The sequence below is a fragment of the Nicotiana tabacum genome, chromosome 14 (genome assembly GCF_000715075.1).
Source record: "Nicotiana tabacum cultivar K326 chromosome 14, ASM71507v2, whole genome shotgun sequence".
In the NCBI taxonomy this organism is placed as follows: Eukaryota; Viridiplantae; Streptophyta; class Magnoliopsida; order Solanales; family Solanaceae; genus Nicotiana; species Nicotiana tabacum.
This window is the reverse complement of record NC_134093.1, coordinates 113,943,626-113,964,893: the sequence shown is the minus strand read 5'-3', so window position 1 is coordinate 113,964,893 and position 21,268 is coordinate 113,943,626. Positions and strand designations below refer to the sequence as shown.

Here is a 21,268-nt window from a genome sequence, read left to right as displayed (position 1 = left end):
ATATTAGTACTACCAAATAAGATATCATTTACATAGATTTGAATAATGAGATTACCTTCAACCGATCTCTTGATAAATAAAGTAGTATCCACCTTACCTCTGGTGAACCCATGATTCGTTAAAAAGGAACTCAATCTTTCATACCAAGCTCGAAGAGCTTGTTTGAGTCCATAAAGAGCTTTAGCTAGCTTGTATACATGATAAGGAAATTGTGAGTTTTCAAAACCAGGAGGTTGTTTTACATATACCTCCTCATCAATAAAATCGTTTAGAAAAGCACTTTTGACATCCATTTGAAATAGTTTAAAACCTTTGAAAGATACATAGGCAAGCAATATACGAATTGATTCTAACCATGCTACCGATGCAAAGGTTTCATCATAGTCAACTCCTTCCTGCTATGAGTAGCCTTGAGCTACTAGTATGGCTTTGTTTCTTACTACCTTCCCTTATTCATTTAGATTGTTTCGAAATATCTACTTTGTTCCGATTACAATAGCGTTTGCAGGCTTAGGAACTAATTCCCAAACCTGGTTTTTGTTGAATTGATCAAGTTCGTCCTGCATGGCTTGTATTCGGCTGCAGTCCTTTAGGGCTTCATCAACTTTCTTTGATTCTACTTGAGAGATGAGTGCAATATTTGCTTTCTTTTTTGAGAGACCCTCTGGTTTTCATCCCTTCGCTTGGATCCCCTATGATGAATTTTTGAGGATATTCAGGTTCACTTCTCCATTCATTCAGTCGGGTTCCAACTGTAGAAGTAGTCGACTCCTTTTGTGGTTCAGCAGGATTGATCACAGGTTCAGTAGTCGACTATGTGACTATAGCTGGGATATCAGTCGACTTCTATGATTTATTTGTATGTGATACTTCTTGGCTGGTATCTTCATCATCTGCAATGATTCCTTTCTTGGCCACATAGTTATTTTCATCGAATATAACATGCACTGATTCTTCTAGAGATAATGTACGTTTGTTGTAAACTCTAAATGATCTACTGTTAATAGAGTAACCAAGAAAAATACCTTCATCACTCCCTAGGTCAAATTTTCCAAGGTTATCCTTACCATTGTTGTGAATGAAACACTTACTTCCGAACGGGTGAAAGTAGACAATATTTGGCTTCTTACCTTTCCATAATTCATATGGAGTCTTCTTCAAAATAGGTCTTATGAGGCACCTGTTGAGAATATGATATGTTGTACTAACTGCTTCTGCCCAGAAGTGATTTGGCAGTGAATGTTCTAATATCATTGTTCTTGCCATACCTTGTAGAGTTCTATTCTTGCGTTCAACTACTCCATTTTTTTGAGGTGATCTTGGGGATGAGAAGTTATGTGTATACCCTTGATCATTACAAAATTCTTCAAAGGATCTGTTTTCAAACTCTCCTCCATGACCGCTTTGGATGGTTGTGATCAGATCCCCTTTTTCTCTTTCAATTCTTTTGAAGAAAATCTCAAAATATTTTAGAGCTTCATCTTTATGAGATAAGAAAATTACCCATGTAAAACGTGAGTAATCATCAACAATAACAAAAGCATAACGTTTACCTCCAATGCTGGTAGTTCTAGTAGGTCCAAATAAGTCCATATGAAGTAATTGCAATGGCTTAGTAGTGGACACAATATCCTTAGTTTTAAAAATGTTTCTAGTTTGTTTACCAATCTGACATGCATCACATACATGATTTCTAGAAAAGTTGAGTTTGGGAAGACCAATAACTAAATCATGCATGGACAGTTTTTCAATAAGATGTATGCTTGCATGACCAAGTTTTTTATGCCAAAGCCATGGATCGTCAGGGATGTTAGACAAATATGACTGTCTAGATTTTCAATGCCATCAAGAATATAGACATTTCCATACTTTTTTCCCGGAAGAATAATTTTACCCGTTTTATCCTCAATGGCACACCCTGTTTTCTTGAATTTTACTTCATATCCCGAATTACATAGCTGACTTATGCTCAGAAGATTGTAGTTGAGTCGATCTACAAGATATACCTCTGTAGTATCACAATTATTTTCGAATGGAACTGTACCGGTACCAACTATCTTTCCTTTTGAATCATCACAAATTTTGACATTTTCACAATTTATTTTTGTGACTTCTTTGAATATATTTTTGTCACCCGTCATGTGACTAGAATACACATTGTCATTTTCCTTTACATCTCTTTTTATGGCGTTCCTATAAAATAGAATTGCCACCTTCTTTTAGGTACCCAAGCTTTCTTGGGCCCTTGTTGGTTAGTTCTACTAGGATCAAGATTGTTTTGGGTTTCCAAATCCATCCTGAAATATTAGATTTACGAAATCGACAAAATGAATATTTGTGTCCAATTTTGCTACAGTAATGACACATAGGGCTTGATCCGGTTTTTGATCTACCCCTTGTGTTAGTACCTGTGCACTCAGCTCTAGCCAATTCTTTTTCAGTTGACTTGTAAGTCGCCTGGTTAGACTTGACTGAACTGTGACTGGTGGATTTGCGCATGCCATTTAGTTGCAATTGCAATTCCTTAACTTCATCTTGAAATACATCTCTTTCGATTTCACAGACTTCAAGCTTAAGTTCCCAGTCTTTCTTTTCCCTATTGAGTCTCTTTAATTCATTCAACATTTTTTGAGACTCTTTTAGAGTAAGGTCAAGAATGTCCTGCAATTAATTGCATCTATCACATTTATAAGATCTTACCTTGCCTGTTTCACCTCATGCCATGAAACAGTTTTCAGTATTTTCCTTGCATTCATCGTCTGATATATCTTCATCAGTCCAGCAGTCAGAGTATTTGTTCATGTCATTTTTCAGGATGGTCATGAAGCATAGATTTGCTAGTTCTTCGTGTTCTGAACTATCTTCATCACTCCAACTTCCGACGGATTTGTTTTTGCTGAACCCTCTGGAGACTTTTCTTTTAAGATCTGGGCATTTAGCATGAACATGCCCATACCTTCCACACTCATAACACTTTCCATCATTCTTGTCTTGTTCATTGTATTGTCTGGTTCGCCTAGATGGCATCCTTCCCTTTCTTGTATTTCTATACCTTCTCATTATCCCATCCATATTTCTTGATACCATAGAAATTTCTTCTTCAAGGGCTTCTGCATCGTCATCAATATCATTTTCAGGTCCGTCAGTTGTAGATTTTGAAGGCAACAGTTTTCTTCTTTTCTTCCTGACTTGTCTTCTTGAGATGGATTTTCTCGAATGCTATAAGATCTCCTCTGAGTTCATTATTTTCAGGTTCGTTTGTGTATTCATCTATATCTTCAGGATCAACGGGTGGTTGAGCTACTACTGGTAGTGGATAGTTTCCCTTTTTGATAACACGCCGTACTTTCATATCATAAGATTTTGCATAGATTTCCATTCGAACTTTCCAGTGAGAAAAGTGTTGTCCATTGAAGTATGGTGGTGTCACTTGAGACATTACCTCTTGAAAGAGTGCTCCAATAGTTATTTGATTGGCCATGATCTTTTCTCACAAGCGGTTAAACAAAAGTATGAGACCTGCTCTGATACCAATTGACAGTGCAATAGGGGGTGAATTGTAATTTTTCTTTTCTTTTTCGAGGTAGTTGACTTATTTGAGTGCTAGTCGACTGGACTTTTCAGGAATAGAATGTAAAAGATAAATTACAGAAAGTAAATGACACAGTATGATTTTATACTGGTTCAGATTTAGAGTGAATCCTGCGTCCAGTCTTCTAGGGTTGCAAGGGTGATCTCTTTCTAGTATGAAGTGGCTTAGTACAGATGAGTTGATGTTGTTATATACCACAACTTATGTCACTCGTTCTTCTCTCTATAATTGATACAAAGCCTCACCAGCGTTCTTTTCTCTCTCTCTCTGTCTCTTCTCTTCTTTGTTACACAAGGAATCTAAAGCAGAATATATTGTTTTGTTTGAAGTAGAACAAAAAGATTGAAGATGGTTTGGTCAAAGTATATCATTCCAAAGCTAGTGCAGTAGGTATTTATACTTCTCGAGGCCTTCAAGTCTTGTACATCTTTTCGAGAGATTGCGAACCCAAGGGAGTTGTATTAAGATGGATTCGTAGATTGATTCTTTCCGAGATTGATTCTTCCGCTGACTTGTCTTGACTCACGGGCTTGAGTGATTTCTTCCTTAAATAAGAGAATATTCTCGCTGCCAAATCCCTTGATTGATGCCTTCGATTGACGTCATTATGTGGGAGAATCTTTAGCGGATGATTTCGTGCCCGTAATCACCTTTGATTTAGATCCTTCCAATAATAACTCTTTTAATTGATTTTGCTATCTTCTTTGATTGATTTGTCCGATTCTCTTTCCTTTTTCGTTGGATTCATTTCCTCCATTTTATTGCTCAGAATCTTTTCCTGCACACATGGAGTAATTGGTTATTTTGCATCATTGAAATTTACAGAGATCTAACACTTTGCACTTAAATTAGAACGAGGAGGTATTAAATGATTCAAGGCTTGCATGGTAAGAGTTTCAATACATAAGTATCCCATATTCACATAGAGTTCGGGAAAAGACTGCACCCATGCATCACTCGCTAAAAGCACTGCTACTGACCTTTATTGATTCTCATGCAATTACGAATTAGATACAGATTAGTTCTGCATATGAGCTGCCTTGAGAAAAAGTTACTGGTGCCATATGTTTGATTCCTGTTAGGAGTAATTTTTCTTTGCTAGAGATGTTGTAACTATTAGTTTTATTATTAATTATTAATTAGATTTAGATTCCTCAATAAATGTTCATTTCTATCGTTGGTTCTTACTGAATATAGTCCACCAGATGTCCAAAGTCATCTTCGTAATTAAAAGAAACTAAATATTGCTTTTCATGATGATATATTAACAAAAACATTGATACAATGCTCATCAAGTTATTTTCCTATGTAAACAAGTGTTCTATTGCACTAAGACCTACATAAATTGCTTACTCCATATTGTACTAATTTAACCCTTTTTGCAGCAAGTACAACAATGTAATAGTCTATCGCACAAAACAACATGATTTGAAAGCTAAGAGAAATTTAAAAACATATATAAGTAACAGTTATTGAGAACCATGCAATGCTACACGGAAACCTTATCTTTACAATAGTCACGACCGGAACTATTTCTACAACAAATTTAGTTTGCGAACTGCTAATAAGGATTAGTGCTCAAACAATTTTAGTTTTCGGAAGAATTAACATTTTGAGGTTATTTTGATACTCAGGATTTAGAAAAGAGATCATTTCGTAAAATCAATAAGGTTTTTTATGACGGCGCGAAACGCGGGTAAATTTACTAGTTTATTAATCAATCAAGGCCACTCTGTATTCATGCATTAATAATTCCATAGATAATTATTTTGATTAGGCCCAAATTATTTCGCTCTCATTTGATTAGTATCTAATCAAATGACTCTATCTATGGTTTTCTCTATCTATTCATCTTTTTTGGTTTTCTCTGTCTGCGTTCTGGTTCATCCTCTGATTTCTGCTTTGTTTCAACTTTCAACTCACTGATGAATTTGTTATCGTTGTAACCTCTGAGTTTGTTCAGAATTATTGTAAGCTCTTTCTTCTTTTGATGGCAATTTGGTCTCTACTTTAGATTTTAAAAACCCATTTATGTTTTGTTTGCCGTATTTGTAGTGCTTTGGATATTCCATTTGTTTCTTACCACTGTGATTCTAGGGCAGAGGAAAATATCAACACTTCTCATGAGAATCTTTGACGGTTGTTCTTATCTTAGGGGTTTTGACATATTCGTACGATAAGATTCAACAGTATAAAAGGACTTGCAAACAAGAGAGAATGATTTTTTTGTGAATTGGGTTGTCATTAGAAAAATAAGAATTGAAAAGACAATTTCTTTAAAGGGAAGATCAAAGTGCTTGTTGAAATTGGATTCTGAAATTGGTTTTCGCTTCTTCATTCCACCTTCACTTTTGTAAATCCATTTTGGGGTACTGGGTGCTGGGAATTTTGGGTATTTTATCACGTTATTTTGGTAGTACACGCAGCGCGACGACATATCTGCTTACTGCTAAATGGTATATTGGTCATTTCATATTACTCCTAAATTACGATCTCAAGGGAACATTCTTCGTAAACTACAAGCCCCATTCTGATCTTCCTTCCGCTGTTGAGAAATATATGAACAAGGAACTTGAATTGGAGTTTCTCTGTTTCTTCCAGCATCCATCCTTCTCCCAAAAGATTAGCTTTTTCTTTTGTTTCTGCATATGTCTATCTGAGTTTGCTTCATCTTTGTTTTTTCCCTTTCGTTTTGTAGGTTGATGACCATTTTTCTGAATACTGGACGATCTTGTGCTCCTTCTTGGGGAAACCTAGGAATATTTCAGTTTTTTGCTAAACTTGCCAACTATTTGCTGAAACTGGTACATGTCAAATAATTTTCTTACTATTTAATCAATATCTATAGTTCCCTTTGCGGCTGATACTTTTCTCTGTTTAATGCGCCCGGCTCTTGATAATGGGACTTTGGTGGGTATATGTTAGTTTTTCTATTCTATTGGATAATTCATGTCAGTAATTGTCTCTAATTTACATATGCATGCTAGGTAACTAAACCTAGGTTCATGATTTTGGATATTTGCTGGATGCAAGTACTATATTTTTTTTAGGGGCAATCAAACTTAATACTTTTTCATTCCTTTTTAATTATGAAAATGCAACTGTTTACACACCAAATTTTATGGTTCATTTCTGTTTCACTTTGTCAATCGTTCAAGGGATCCTTTTTTTTTTAACTAACTATCCAGTTGCATTCGTTCAAGGGATCCTTTTTTTTTTAACTAACTATCCAGTTGCATTCGTTCAAGGGATCCTTTTTTGACCGAGCATCCAGTAGCAATGTTTCCATTTCTTGGTATTGCAATCAAACGTAGAGCAATTGGGAGAAAAACCTACATTCAAAAAGTTATTGTTAATGGTGTTTCAAGAACATTGACGTAAGATAAACCATTTCAGGCTAAATCAAAAAATTATGCTCCTCTGGCTCTGTAAATTACAGAAGTTTGGCATGGATAGAAGTGGCTGGGATCACAACTATAGCCTGTGCTGATTGGCGCAACTTCAGCATAGCAAAAAATTTGATTGCAGGAGAGAAATATCGTGAAGAATAGGGAGCACGCCATTGAAAAATTAAAAAAACATGAAAGGAATGAAGGTGTAATCAAGTAATGTATGTCACTGAGCTTTAGGCTATTCTGGATAAAAGATTCCATTATTATCTTCAACTAATATTGATATAACAAGTGATGTTTTTGCTTTCTGAGTGTGGAAAAGACAATACTATTTCACTGCTACTTTGTAGCATTACAAAGCTCATGAACGTGTTGAACATGTATGGAAAGAATATGGAACCAAAGTCACTCTTCTCCATCAGCCGCGAGGAAGCATTGACCATATTGGTGCTCCTAATATCTTGTTATGATGTCCTAGACATCCCATTCTATTGTGGTTTGTTTTGCATCTGTTAGTCATACAGATAAAGGTGAGTTTATTTGTTATTAACCTGTGAGCGTGAATTAAGTATTTTGTATATTTGCCATTTGTAGCCATAGGCATACAATAGCAATTTTGTCTAAATATGATTTGGTTCGAATGGTACCTAAAACTATCCCTTTGCAGGTTGGCAAAGGTTTAATACCTTTTATCTTATCTTGCAAAGTTAGCATCAGTCGAATGAAAAGATCTTCTGACCATTCTTACTTCTGTAGAAGGTAAAATGAGACTTAGCTTTTGGTAGCATCCTGTTGAAAAGACGTTCCCCGTTATTTTTACGTCTGTGAGTCCTCCAGCAATAATCAGATGTGCAATCGATTATAAAGATCTACATGATGTCCACTTTTAAGATTTCTCTTTTGTGATTTAGAAGTACTTGTGGCATGCTAAACTAACACCATAAGTTAAACTTAAATATTCATTCTGCAATCTTGTTACAGAAAATCAGTCATAATAATAACAAAGATGCTGCTGATAGAAGAGTTGATAGAAACAACCTAAAATTTGAGATCTCAGAATTGCAGGGCGTGAGCAATGACTGAAGCTTTTCTTTTTGGATATAGTCTTACAGACAGTAAAAAAGGTATTGTAGTTTCACTTTTTGATTCTTGTAGTATCTCTTATTTTTTACAAGCTTGATAGGTCATTCATCCAGGTTATTTGTGCAGCCTTTTCATAGCTTTTGACTTAACACAATATTATCTTTTATTAATTTTCTAAAAAAATACTTACTTGGTAGTAATTTATTGTACAACATGTTACACTTCTCTATTTGTAGTAAATTCATTTTAAGTATTGAACGAATTATCCTGCTTGGCTACATCATTTAAATGACAGGTTCTGATATATTCGTCAGGGAGTTAGAAAAAAGGAAGCTCGTGATATCATAACCGGGTAACGTGATCAATCTTCAGAAATAGCTAGATAGTTGTAGTGCAGATACCATCAAGCTTAATTTTGTATTTTCTTTACATATGACTTTAAGTAGCCATGCTTTACTGGGTTTTATTATGTGTTTGTCACCTAATGCTTTAAGTAGATATAGTTTACTAGGTATAAAAAATATGATAGTTTTGTCAAGTTCACTAATTTGTGTATGGGCAGCTAGCATGAAGGTTTTGCTGAAATGCATGAAGATTTTGCTGAAATGGTGTCCTAGATTCCAACTAAACAAAAAGTACATAGGATGCCTGCTAATATCTAAATGTATTGTAACCGCAAAATCAGAGTATTTTCATTCGATTTGTGCCCTCATTTTAGATTATCGCTTATGTGGTCCTTCAATGCTGCGTATTGTGGTTAACTTCCATTTAAGATTATCGCTTATTTGATGTTTGTGGACTGTGATCAATGGCGTCGGCATATCATGGTATCAGATGGACTACTCCGTGAATCATAGAAAATATAATGTGATCTCACTTTTTTTTTAACAGAAGCCTCGAGTTGCATTTATAGCAAATTACTTATATGGAGTAGTTTCTTTCATGCATTACGTTTTCGTTAGAAAAACCATAGATGAAGACACATTGTCAAAATCTAAAGGAACTGTGAGCTCCTCTCTACATGCCTAAAAGCTTCGGAATATTCTCCTAGAGTTGAGACCACTCAAGCATGCCAAACTTTCTTTTTACTTCTTGGCGTAATGTGTATTTTTTATCATTTTTATTTTGTAGCCGGGGCCTTTAATCCCCACATAAATAGACACAGATCGACCTTTTAAGTAAATTGAATTAAATTTTTGTTGGATTATCTTTTAAGAGTATAGAATTATTCTATTTCAAAGGTGATGTGTTCCCTATGGAGTCCATTGGGTGATGCCTGGAAGTATGGAGCAAGTTTTAAATTGTTGGCATGGACAGAAATAGAGAAAAGATGGACATAAGTGTATGGAAAACAATTCAGATATGCATTTATGGATTATTTTATTAGAAAAGAATAATAGGATCTTTGAGGGAACTATAGAATGTATTCCTCATATAACATTTATTTGCATTGAGAATTTGGACTGTTGGAGCAAAATAAATGTATCATTTGATATTTCTAGATATCCTGGAATTTATGGACTCCTTGCAGGTGTAGGATGGGTATATCATGTACAAGAGGATCTTTTCTACAATTTAGTACCTTTTCATGGAAGATAAAGAACGTATTTCTTTGCAACACACAATGTTCTAAATGTAGATATTTGATCAGTAACTTTTTAAGATAAAAATTAATTACATCAGCGGAGCTAACTGGTATATTTTTGGACATATTGAAAAGGTATGGTGAATGCTTTAATCTACTTTGTTTGTTATTGAGTAATTAGATTCTCAAAATGATATGTAATTCAAGAGCTTCACATGTATGGTCCTGTCCTTGAATGCATTATCACAATTAGTGAAGAATTACCATAGCAAAAGAGGTTGCTCAACTGCTTTCAAAAGGCAAATATTTGGGTAACATTCCTCCTTCCTCTCTTCCCCTTTGGCCCTCTTCCTTTCTTGTATACCCTTCTCGCTATTAGCATTTTACCTACTCTTAACATCCTCCATTGTTCCACCACTTCTCACTTTATTCTAAGAAATGAATCCTCCTGGTTTTTTCATCTTAATTAGAAAAACTTCATATACAATTAATTAGCTTTCTCTGAATTTGCTCAAAGGGATTAGATACATTTATTTGATTCTTTTCTTTATAGGTCCTCTTCATGGGATTCTGTATGGTCTGAAGGACATTATTGGCTTCCAAATCTTTCAAGGATCAAGTTCTTGATGTTGAAGCTTGGGTTTATAAGAGGTATTGTTAATTAATGAATGTAGAGACCGCAACCAGAAGCAACCCTGTACATGTGGTTGACAACACACCAATAAGGACTCTATTAGACATGGCTCCGAGACATCCTATGACACTTTAAAATCTTACGCTTTGATACCAAGTTTGTCACGCCCCGAACTCGGGGAGCGCGACCGGCGCTCAACCGAGTGAACTCGGCTGAGCAAGCCTATTAGATTTTCTTCTACCCAAGTTCATCCATGAATAAAGAGGAGATTTACTCCATTAATAAAATATTGAAAAGATTTAATTAACAACTCACATTTCATTTTCATTAGCAGCTTCATTCATAATTTTTAAAATATTACAAGTTTATAGATGTAATGAAAAATATGTTTGCCAAATATCAACATTTCTAGTTCAATTTCCAACATCGAATACCACTCCCAACCTGTCTACGGAGCTTCTAAATACAATAGAGGTGAAGAATGGAAGTGCTGGTGAAAAGGCTCCGGCTATACCTCATAGTACAAAATACAACGTCAGATGACATAAATTTCGGAATATAGTAGGGCTCACCAAAACCTGGTGAATAAAGAGTGACTGCTAATGAGGACCAAAGTTGCCCCGCTGATGAACCACCTGCATCGATTGAAGATGCAGCGCCCCCGGCAAAAGAGACGTTAGAACATATGGAATATACTAGTATGTAAAATTAATTGTCCTCTTTCAAAATAGAATCCCAACATAAAATGGAAAACCATGAAAATAACAATCAATGATATCCAATTTTCAAGTTAAAACATAATAATTTTCAAAATACGAAGATAATATTATTTTTGGTTGGGAGATATTTAGCATCGATATACCACCATTCACAATACCAGAACCACCGTACTTTTAGCACGAAGTCCGATCACGACCCGATCGGCTAGGCCGTCTCACCCGAGACATCAACCACAATCACAATTTCAATTACAATTTTCAGCATAATCACCATCATGTGTGCGGCATGGTGTCCGATCACGAAGCGATCGGCTAGGCCATCTCACCACAATGCCGTGTGGATCGACATCATCCATTTCTATAAATCATCTCATCCCAATAAAGGGGAATAACTTTATCACATCAATCTCATCTCAAATAAGGGGAATAATCACAATCCACTCCTACACTGGCACGTGTAGTTTCGAGGTTAGGTTATTTCAACCTACCCTTCCTCGGTGACTATCGATACTCCCAAAAATATTATTTTTTGTTTTTGCACACAAAGTTAACATAGGTACAAATGCATTTACATCATAACCTTTCATACTGTATATAGCCTCATTGGCACTTTCAACAATTTTCAACATCATTATTTCATTGGCTCTCTTGGCCATACATACAGTTCTTCATTCATGGCACATTGGCCGTATTTCATATTCCACACTTTCATTTCTTCTCTTTCATGGATCATCATTATAAATATCAACAAATATAATATTCCGGAAACCACAACCTTAGGTTCATTAGTAATAAAGACTTTAAACACAGTGGATTTCTTTCCAAGAACTGGAGTAAAATGATTGGCAATAGAAGCACAAGTTAAAATCATAAACAAGTAACACATCATTTATTCTTGAAATATTTTTTCCCAAAAAGGGCAATACATAATTTCAACTCACGAATATGTAAGAACACAAAACACATCGAAACTATTTACAAAGCATATCATTAGTCAAAACAGCCACATACGGGCATCACTTGAGTTCATAAGCTTTTAGGCAATTCTATTTTCGAAGTCAGTTTCGAAACAGTTGAATCAAAGCTCATTTCATAATCTTTCTCACATCATCTCATTTCATTGGCACCATTGGCCACAAGTATAACTTTCACTCTTGGCACATTGGCCACACTTTATTTCCCCAATTCACTTATTTCACTTCCAACCATCTTTATAGATTATCAACAATAAGACATTTTCAATCAAGACTTTAGGTACACATATGAACAATTAAGAGTCTTAAGCATATTGAGATTTTTTATTTCCCCAATTCACTTATTTCACTTCCAACCATCTTTATAGATTATCAACAATAAGACATTTCCAATCAAGACTTTAGGTACACATATGAACAATTAAGAGTCTTAAACATATTGAGATTTTCTCACACAATTTGGCATCTCTTAAGCATATTGAGATTTTCTCACACAATTTGGCATCATAACCTTTATTTGAAACACGACTCAAAGACATAGCATTTTAATAACATAAATCATTCTTGAACACATTCCCAAAGCATAACATAATGTGATAGGAACATTTGGAACACTTTTTGAATACATAATTCTCGACACTTTTCTTATTCGGGACAATCGAATTTATTGGGAACAACTCGGAACATAGAATAAGAAACTTGAGATAACCATACTTGAAACTTACGAGAAAATCATGGAATTCAATTCTAAGAGAATAGTTAAGCCAACATACCTCACTTTGATCTTTCTTTAAATTACTACAACGTTTCAAAAATTCTACCAATTCCTATCTATTTTGAGACATAACAAAATTGAACACAAATTAGATGAGTATTTTATCAAACACTAGGTGTGCAAATTAAACTACAAAGTTCTTCTACAAGATTTTCTTCACTCCACCACCAAATCCTTACTTATTTGAAGTCAAAAATCTTCCCACAAACCTTATTAGTACAAGCATGTATAAATAATACTCTTACACCCAAGAATCATACTCCCCACCACCCATCTTTTACCCCAAACTCGAAATTAAAGACTAGGGTATGGAACCTTACCTCTTAGATGAAGATCTTGTGATTGGCTTCCTTGATTCTTGAAGATTGGTGCAAGATTGGATGATTAGAATGTTAGGCTTCCTACTTCTCTCTCTAAAATGCTCTTACATATCTCTAAAATCCTCAGAAAATCGCCCCAAAATAAGCCCAAAGGCTATTTATCAAAATGGGGTCGAGTTATGAAAATTAAAAAATTAACCCTCAGAACTAAGGTATGCGGCCGCATAATGGACCGCAGAATAGGTATGCGGGTCACACAATGGACCACAAAGTTGGGCTGCACTGGTCAATTCTGCGGTCGAAGAAAATCACATTCTGCCAGCCATTGGTAATTTGGTCATAACTTCTTGTAGGAGTGTCCGGGCTGCACTGGTCAATTCTGCGGTCGAAGAACTGGCCGTGGAATCACATTCTGCCAGCCATTGGTAATTTGGTCATAACTTCTTGTATAAATATCCAAATTACAAATGGTTTGAAGATTTAGAAACTAAACTCGAAGATATTTAATTTGATAGGTTGTACACCATATAACTCTTTATATATCCCGAGATATGAGCTTCTAAAGTCGGCTCTATGAAATCCGAAAATTCTGGAGAAACTGCTCCACCAGTCATCTTCAATCAATCATAACGTTCTCTATGCCTCGTACACTTATTATCAAATTCAATTTAAATCCATTATATTAATAGTTTTCGGCTGCGCACAAAATAATATAATTAGCACATACCAACTTTCTTACTAGCACTTAAGTATTTTGAAATTTTTTGGGGTGTCACAACCGGTTTAACTACTGTCCGCTTGTAGCTATGTATGTCATTTAATGGTTTATGATAAATGATTAAATAGTTCAATTATGTTATTAAATCAGCATGTGTTAGGCTTAAAGACTAGGTGCCATCACGACATCCTAAGGTTGGAAATTTGGGCTGTGACAAGTTGGTATCAGAGTTTTAGGTTCATAGGTGCTACGAGTCATAAGAAAGTTTAGTAGAGTCTTGCAGATCAGTACAGAGACGTCTGTACTTATCTTAGAGAAGCTACGAAACTATTAGGAACCACCCCTTTCATTCCTTATCGTGCGTCATTGATTCAGCTTGAAATATATATCTTATATCCTTTTACATCCACTTATATATGATGTTGCGCGCTCGGTATCAACTATGCTCGACCATTTGTAATGTTGTGTATGGGATACAAGGGGGCCATAAATGCTCGATCATTGTCTCGAGGTATTGTCCAGACTAAGGACGCGGACGTGGTTGTAGGTCTTCAGTTGTTCTAGTGTGGGATGCAACTGGTTCGTGTATCTGATTGGTGTTGTACGAGCTTATGAAGGTTGGTAATATGGATCATCGGATGTTGTGCCCTATGACTCTGCGCTAAGTTGGGGAGTCTACTATCAACGATCATATTGCATGTGTATTGCAAGTGTCATATCAGTCTTGGGTCTGAGGTATATATGTAGTGTTGAGGGGTTTCCCCATAATTGTACATGACTAAGATCTGAGATTTTCATGGGATGGTGCTGGAACTTGCGGTATATCTGTATCATTGCTAAATCTACATTCCAGGATCAAAGAGGTTAGAGAAACATCTTCAGATTCACAGAGGGTCTCTTAAGAGTGGGTATCTCGGTTGCAGCATTGTTGGGTGCTCTAGAGGAAATACAATGGTTTATGGGTTTTCGGGCAACATGGTTCGTGCTAGGGTCTTCCGCAACGAGCTTTGACTTAGGATCATTGTGTACCCATAAGGGAAAGTGTTAATCTGAAGACAAGTCGAGGAGGATTAGATGAAATGGGTCAGCTCGATGGTGTTGGGTCAGCATAGCAACAAAGGTAACTGGTCTTTTGGTATGGTAATGTTTTACTAGCGTTCTGTGGCAATACTTTTGGGTTTGACGACTTGCGTGACTTGGTTGAGTTGGAGAAGTTCAGTTCTGATGTCTTGGTGATGTTCGGATTGGCCTCAAAGAGTTCTTGATAATGTCGACCACAACTTGAGCTAGATGTCTGCTACCGACATAAGGAACATGTTGCGTGTTATAATTTTCACCTAAATGGGCTCACGAGTTCTAGACAACATGAACGATTTTAGATGTTTAGAAGAATACAGGCGCACTGTGTTTCGACTCACGGATGCTTGACTGGTATTATGGTAATCGCTTGGTTGATCGACTGCTGATGTCTAGATTTTGCTTTGTGGCACGAAAGAATTATAAAAGTACTTCTCGTGTGCTGACTGTGTGTGAGAAATGTGTTAGTTATTTGAGTAGTGTAGTTGTGATCAGATATGGAGATTCTAGTATTCTAGGGATTTGAAGACTAAAAGGGTTCTCGAGGCAGATTGTTCCATGGTTGTGAATGGTGAAGGTATGTTAAGAGGTTGGCAACTGATGGTATGTACTATAGATATGTTGTTGTGGGCTTTTCGGGGGATATTTACCTACTTCAGAAGGATCAGAATATATTTAGAGGCTTCTAGTAGGTCTAATAAGGATGTGTGTTCTAAATCGGGTCAGACTTATCTACTCAACACAATTATTGTGGAGGGGTATGTTATCGGTTAGGGTGGATTACATTCGTATTCTAATATGTCCCATGTGTTACTCTTCTATGCTGCGATGAGTTGTGATATGTTGGTTATCTGCACACAGATGCGGTTATGTTTGGGCTTTGTAGCAAAATTCGAGCGAGACTGCTCTTGGGGTGTTGAATGGTTGATTGCGCCTTGCTTATGGTCTTCCTGTATCTGGTATATAGTGATATCCATATCTCTATAGTTATGGTCATGTGCTTCGTGAGTTTGATGTTGATTTGCTTAAGGTTGTTGATTGTGAGTATCATGGCTCGACGTATTCCAGGTGGACCAGTGTCGGATTAGGTCATGTATCGCAGCATCGTTGTAATGACCCGACCGATCGTTTTGAGCATTTGCACTTCGCTCGGTAGTTTGAGGTCATGAGTAGCTCTGTATGATGTACTATGACTTACGTGAATCGTCGGTTTTGGTTTCAGGTTATTCGGAATCGATTTGGAAGAATGAACTCCATGATTGAAGCTTTAAGTTGGAAGAGTTGACCAAGTTTGACTTTTTAGTATTTGACCTCAGACTGGAGTTTTGACGGTTCCATTAGGTCCGGATGGTGATTTTGGGTTCAAGCATATGTTCCTATTTGCATTTGGATATTTCTAGAAGGTTTCAGCGCTAAATGGCGAAAGTTGAAAATTTAAAGGTTTGAAAAGTTTTTAAAGGTTTGAAAAGTTTATAAGTTTGACCGAGAGTTGACTTTGAGGATATCGGATTTGGATTGTGGTTCCGGTAATTGGAATAGCTTCGTTATGTTATTTGAGTCTTGTTTGAAAAATTTGGGTTCATTCTGGGTTGATTTGATAAATTTCGGCACGAGATTTAGAAGTTGAAAATTTAGAGTTCATTAAGTTTGAATTGATATACGATTTGTCGTTTTGATGTTGTTATGCGTGATTTCAGGCTTTGAATAAGTCCGTATTATGTTATAGAACTTGTTGGTATATTTGGACAGGGTCCCGAGTGGGTTGGTGAGTTTCACACGAGGTTTGGATCATTTCAGATTATTATGCTAAACTGGTTTGGCAGATTCTGGTGCGACCGCACCTATGATGGGTTTGGACGCAGGTGCGTGACCACTGACGTGAAGGGAGCATTGCATAAGCTGTTTTGGTTGGACTGACGCTGGGTCGCAAATGCGATACATTTTGCATAGAAGCGCGTCTGCAGAAGTGGAATTATGGATCGCAGAAGCGAAGGCACGCGTAGAAGCATAAGCCTTGTACATACCTGCGTTTGCCCAGAAGCAAAGATTTTCCGCAGGTGCGATGGTCTGGTTGTTAGTGCTCTTCCGTAGGAGCAAGAGTTTTTTCATACATGCGAGTCCGTAGGAGCAGAAATTGGTTTGCACGAGCGGAAATTGGTTCGCAAATGCGAACGACGCTAGGCAGAAGCTATATTTTCGAGGGTTGGTCGTTTTATTCTCAATTTTGAGACTTGGAGCTCGGTTTTGGGCGTCATTGGAGAGGAATTTCACCACACGAATTGAGGTAAGAATTCTTAACTCGGTTTTGATTATATTTCATTAATCTATACTCGTTTTTGACATTTGGTTGATGTTCAAAAGAGAAATTGGGGGGTTTTGTCTAAAGTTTCATAGAGTGAATTTTTGAGCTTTGAATATCGATTCGGAGTCGGATTTGAGTGAAACTTATATGGTTGGACTCGTAATTGAATGGGTTGTCAGATTTTATGAGTTTCATCGTGTGATCTCGGGTTTGACTTTTTGGTTGACTTTGGGCTTTTGATTAAAGATTCGACCTTTATCATTTGGAATTATTTTCTTAGGCATTATTTGATGTATTTGAGTTGCTTTTGGCTAGTTTCGAGCCGTTCGGAGGTCGATACACGCTGGATGGTATTTTTGGAGTATCATTTGGCTTGCTCGGTATTTAATTTGGCTTGTTCGAGGTAAGTAACACTTTTAAACTTGGTGATGAGGGTATGAACCCCTGAATCTACATGATATGTGTTTGGTGTTGAGGTGATGCACATGCTAGGTGATGGATGTGTGGGCGTGCACCGTGTGAAATATAACTCGATTGATTCTGTGGTACTGTGTAGTCACCTAATCTTGTTTCTATTCATGAAATTTCTACATGCTAGAGTAATTGAGCTGTGATCCATGTTAGAAACCATGTCTAGGCTATATGCTTATCCTGTTGAGACCCACTGAGGTCATTTCTGCTGTCTAGTCATTTGCTTATATTACAATTACATACTGAGTCATACTCAGTCATTTGCATATCATATCTCAGACTCTGTTGCTATTTATTGATACATCATATCATCATTTTGGGCTGATTTTCATGACATTGTGAGCTCGAGAGACTAGAGAGATTAATGATTGAGTTGGGGCCTGAGGGCCGGATTGTGAGTGGTATTGATGGGATTGGGGTGCACGCCGGAGAAGAATTTATTATTCTTGAGCTGGATCTGCCATGTATTATTGATTCATGATGGGATCGGGATGCACCCCGTAGTAGGCTTTATTGATTCATGCCATGATTGGCTTATTATAGCGCTTGGGCTGGATCTGCCGTTCAGGAGTCTACACACCCACAGTGAGCGCAGTTGTTATTGATTCATTTGAGCTGGATCTGCCCTGTACAGTGCTGAATGACTGAGAGTGTTGAGGGCTGGATCTGACCTGCCAGTGCTGAGTGACTGAGTGTGTTGAGTGATTGAGCATGATGAGTGGAAAGTGTGAGACAGTGAGATTGAGTACTCTAAGAGTATGCATATGGTTTTATCACTGAGTTGCATTGCATTTGACATGCACACTTGGTATACAGGCATATAGATGCATTTTCCTCATGTTGTACGGTATTACGCCATTCATGACTTCTCATACACATTGACATGCAGGCATAGAGATATACTTTTCTCATGCCATCTGATAATGAAACATTTACCTGTTACAAGTTTTTTGGGAAAAATCAAAGTTTTCAAACTTACTCATATTTTTTGTGTTTCCGGTGAAAGATTTGAGATTTACTATTATACTTGAAAAGCATGCCCATTTTTCATAACTGTGAACGAGATAAGCATCATATCACTGAGTTATTTCTTGTACCATTGTTATTATATTGTTATGAATTGTTGTTGGTTATTGGAGTTAGACTCTGACCATTGTTCCAGCTCTTCACTACTTTTAATCTAAGATTAGGTTTGTTACTTATTAAGTACGTGGGATCGGTTGTACTCATACTATACTTCTGCACCTTGCGTGCAGATTTTGGATGTTGATGTTGCTGTGTATGGCGGGAGCTAGCATTGAAGACATACCTGCGTTCCAGTTTTAGCTGCCTCTTGCTCATGGTAGTTTTAGACTTATGAAAATTTGTTTATATACATTTCAAACAGATGATGTATTTTATTTCATACCAGTTTTGTAAATTCTAAATCTTAGAAGCTCATGATTTGTACTAGCAGTGCTTGAAAATTCTTTATATTATAGTTCAGTTGTATTACCATTTTTTCTCTTAATGAATCTCATTTGAATTGGTTTATTGTTAACTGGCTTACCTACCGGGTTGGGTTAGGTGCCATTAAGGCTAGTTGGATTTTGGGTCTTGTAAGAAATCCTAGATGTTGGAAATTGGGTTCTAAGTTTTACGGACTAAGATTAAGGTAATAATCTTCAATTATGTTATGTTTTCAGGCCTATATAGAATAGGGTGGCGTGGAACCACCCCCTGATATATGCGTGGTAAGGTAGAACAGTGATTTAAGGGTTTAGGAACAACTCTTGGCACGTTGAAGATGAACGTATGTTGAAGTGGGGGAGAATGTAACAACAAGACTTGTCGTTTTGAACATTTACGCTCATTTCAACTATTTTAAGTCTTAAATAGCTTCATATGATGTATTATGACGTGTGTGAATCGTCGATTTTGATTTTTAGGTGTTTCGGGATTAGTTCGAAAGAATGATTTTCATGTTGGAAGCTTAAATGAAAAGGGTTGATCGAAGTTTGACTTTTGTGCAAACGACTCCGGAATGGAGTTTGGATGGTTCCAATAGCTCTGTATGGTGATTTCGAACTTAGGAGTGTGTCTGAATATTTATTTTGAAATCCGTAATTGAATTTGGCTTGAAATGACGAAAGTAAGAAATTGAAGGTTTGAAAGTTTGACCGGAAGTTGACTTTTATGATATCGAGTCCGGATTGTGATTCCGGAAATTTCAGTAGTTTCGTTATATCATTTATGACTTCTACGCAAAATTTGAGTTCATTCCGGATTGATTTGATATGTTTTGGCGCGAGATTCAGAAGTTGAAAGATTTAAAGTTCATTAAGTTTGAATTGAGGTGCAATTACTCGTTTTGATGTTGTTATATGTGATTTGAGGCCTCGAGTAATTCCGTAATATATTTTGAGACTTGTTGGTATGTTCGGACGGGGTCCCGAGAGGCTCGGGTGAGTTTCAGACCATTTCTAGGCCATTTTTAGTTGTTGGTTTTTGGCTACAGAGGTGTACAATGCGATACCGTGGACCTGACCGCGATAGCGAAGAGAAAAATAGGAAAAAATGGAACTGTGCATCGCGATCGCGGAAGCCTTCACGCGATCGCATAGAATAAAATCTCTGCTGCACTGACACGACTTTGGAAGCTTATATCTCGCAATCTATAAGGAATTTGGAGATGATTCAAAAATAAAAGTTGTAGTCCTTGGTGTCTAGTTTTCAGAAAATTAAACCATTTGTTATTTAGAGTTTTTTACAAAAACTTATGACCATTATACTAGAGATTGGCCGGAAGAGTTGGACAAGGCTGTTGGAAATTTGTTCATCGCGATCGCGGGGGAATGGCCGCGATCGCATAGAGTAAAAATGTGCTGAAAAATTTTGTACTTCGTGATCGCGAAGCATTTTCCGCGATCGCATAGGATAAATGACTGGGCAACAGAACTTAAGTTTTGTTCGTCTCATTTTTCATTTTTTCGGATTTTGGAGCTCGGTTTGGGCGACCTTGGAGAGGAATTTCACCACACAACTTGGGGTAAGTGTTTTTGATTCCCTTGAGATTATATTTCATGAATTAATCTTCGTTTTCGGCGTTAGATTATTGATTTTTCAAGAGAAATCGGAAGAAATTTTTTATAATTTCTTAAAATGAATTTTCGAGTTTTGAACATCGATTCAGAGTCTGATTTGAGTAAAATTAGTATGGTTAGACTCGTAATTGAATGGGTTGTCAAATTTTATGAGTTTCGTCGGATTTCGATATTTGGTCCCCACTGTCGACTTTTCGAGCGAAGTTGAGAATTTTTATAATTATTAAATTATAAGAATTGGAGTATATTGTGATTAATTTGCACGTGGTTTGAATAGGTACAAATCGTTTGGCTTGAATTGAGGAGATAGGAAGGCGTTTGGAGGTTGATACGCGCGGACTGGAAATTTCTAGGCATTGTTTATCTTGCTCGGCATTGGATTGACTTGTTTGAGGTAAGTGTTTTGCCTAACTTTGTTGAGAAAATTTTTTCTACTAATTGTCATTGTTTGTTACACGCGCGGTGATACATATATAAGTTGACGAGCATATATGCATGTGCCAGGGTTAATCATGATCGGGTGTAGAATTATGTGACACTCTT

The 21,268-nt window shown here is 36.7% G+C and overlaps 1 long non-coding RNA gene across 8 annotated transcripts; it reads left to right on the top strand.

Annotated features, from left to right (window-relative positions):
• The first annotated feature begins 5,101 nt into the window (after positions 1–5,101).
• On the top strand, positions 5,102–19,084 carry LOC107793613 (uncharacterized). 8 transcript variants are annotated; one of them, XR_012698844.1, is made up of 9 exons: positions 5,339–5,562; positions 6,291–6,396; positions 6,989–7,514; positions 7,652–7,743; positions 7,966–8,108; positions 8,363–8,419; positions 9,309–9,963; positions 10,206–10,303; positions 18,899–19,084. It is a non-coding gene; the product is annotated as an uncharacterized LOC107793613 (long non-coding RNA). The 8 variants fall into 8 exon arrangements; XR_012698845.1 differs by lacking the exon at positions 9,309–9,963 and having other exon boundaries at positions 18,899–19,070; XR_001649765.2 differs by lacking the exon at positions 18,899–19,084 and having other exon boundaries at positions 10,206–10,594.
• The last annotated feature ends 2,184 nt before the right edge of the window (positions 19,085–21,268 follow it).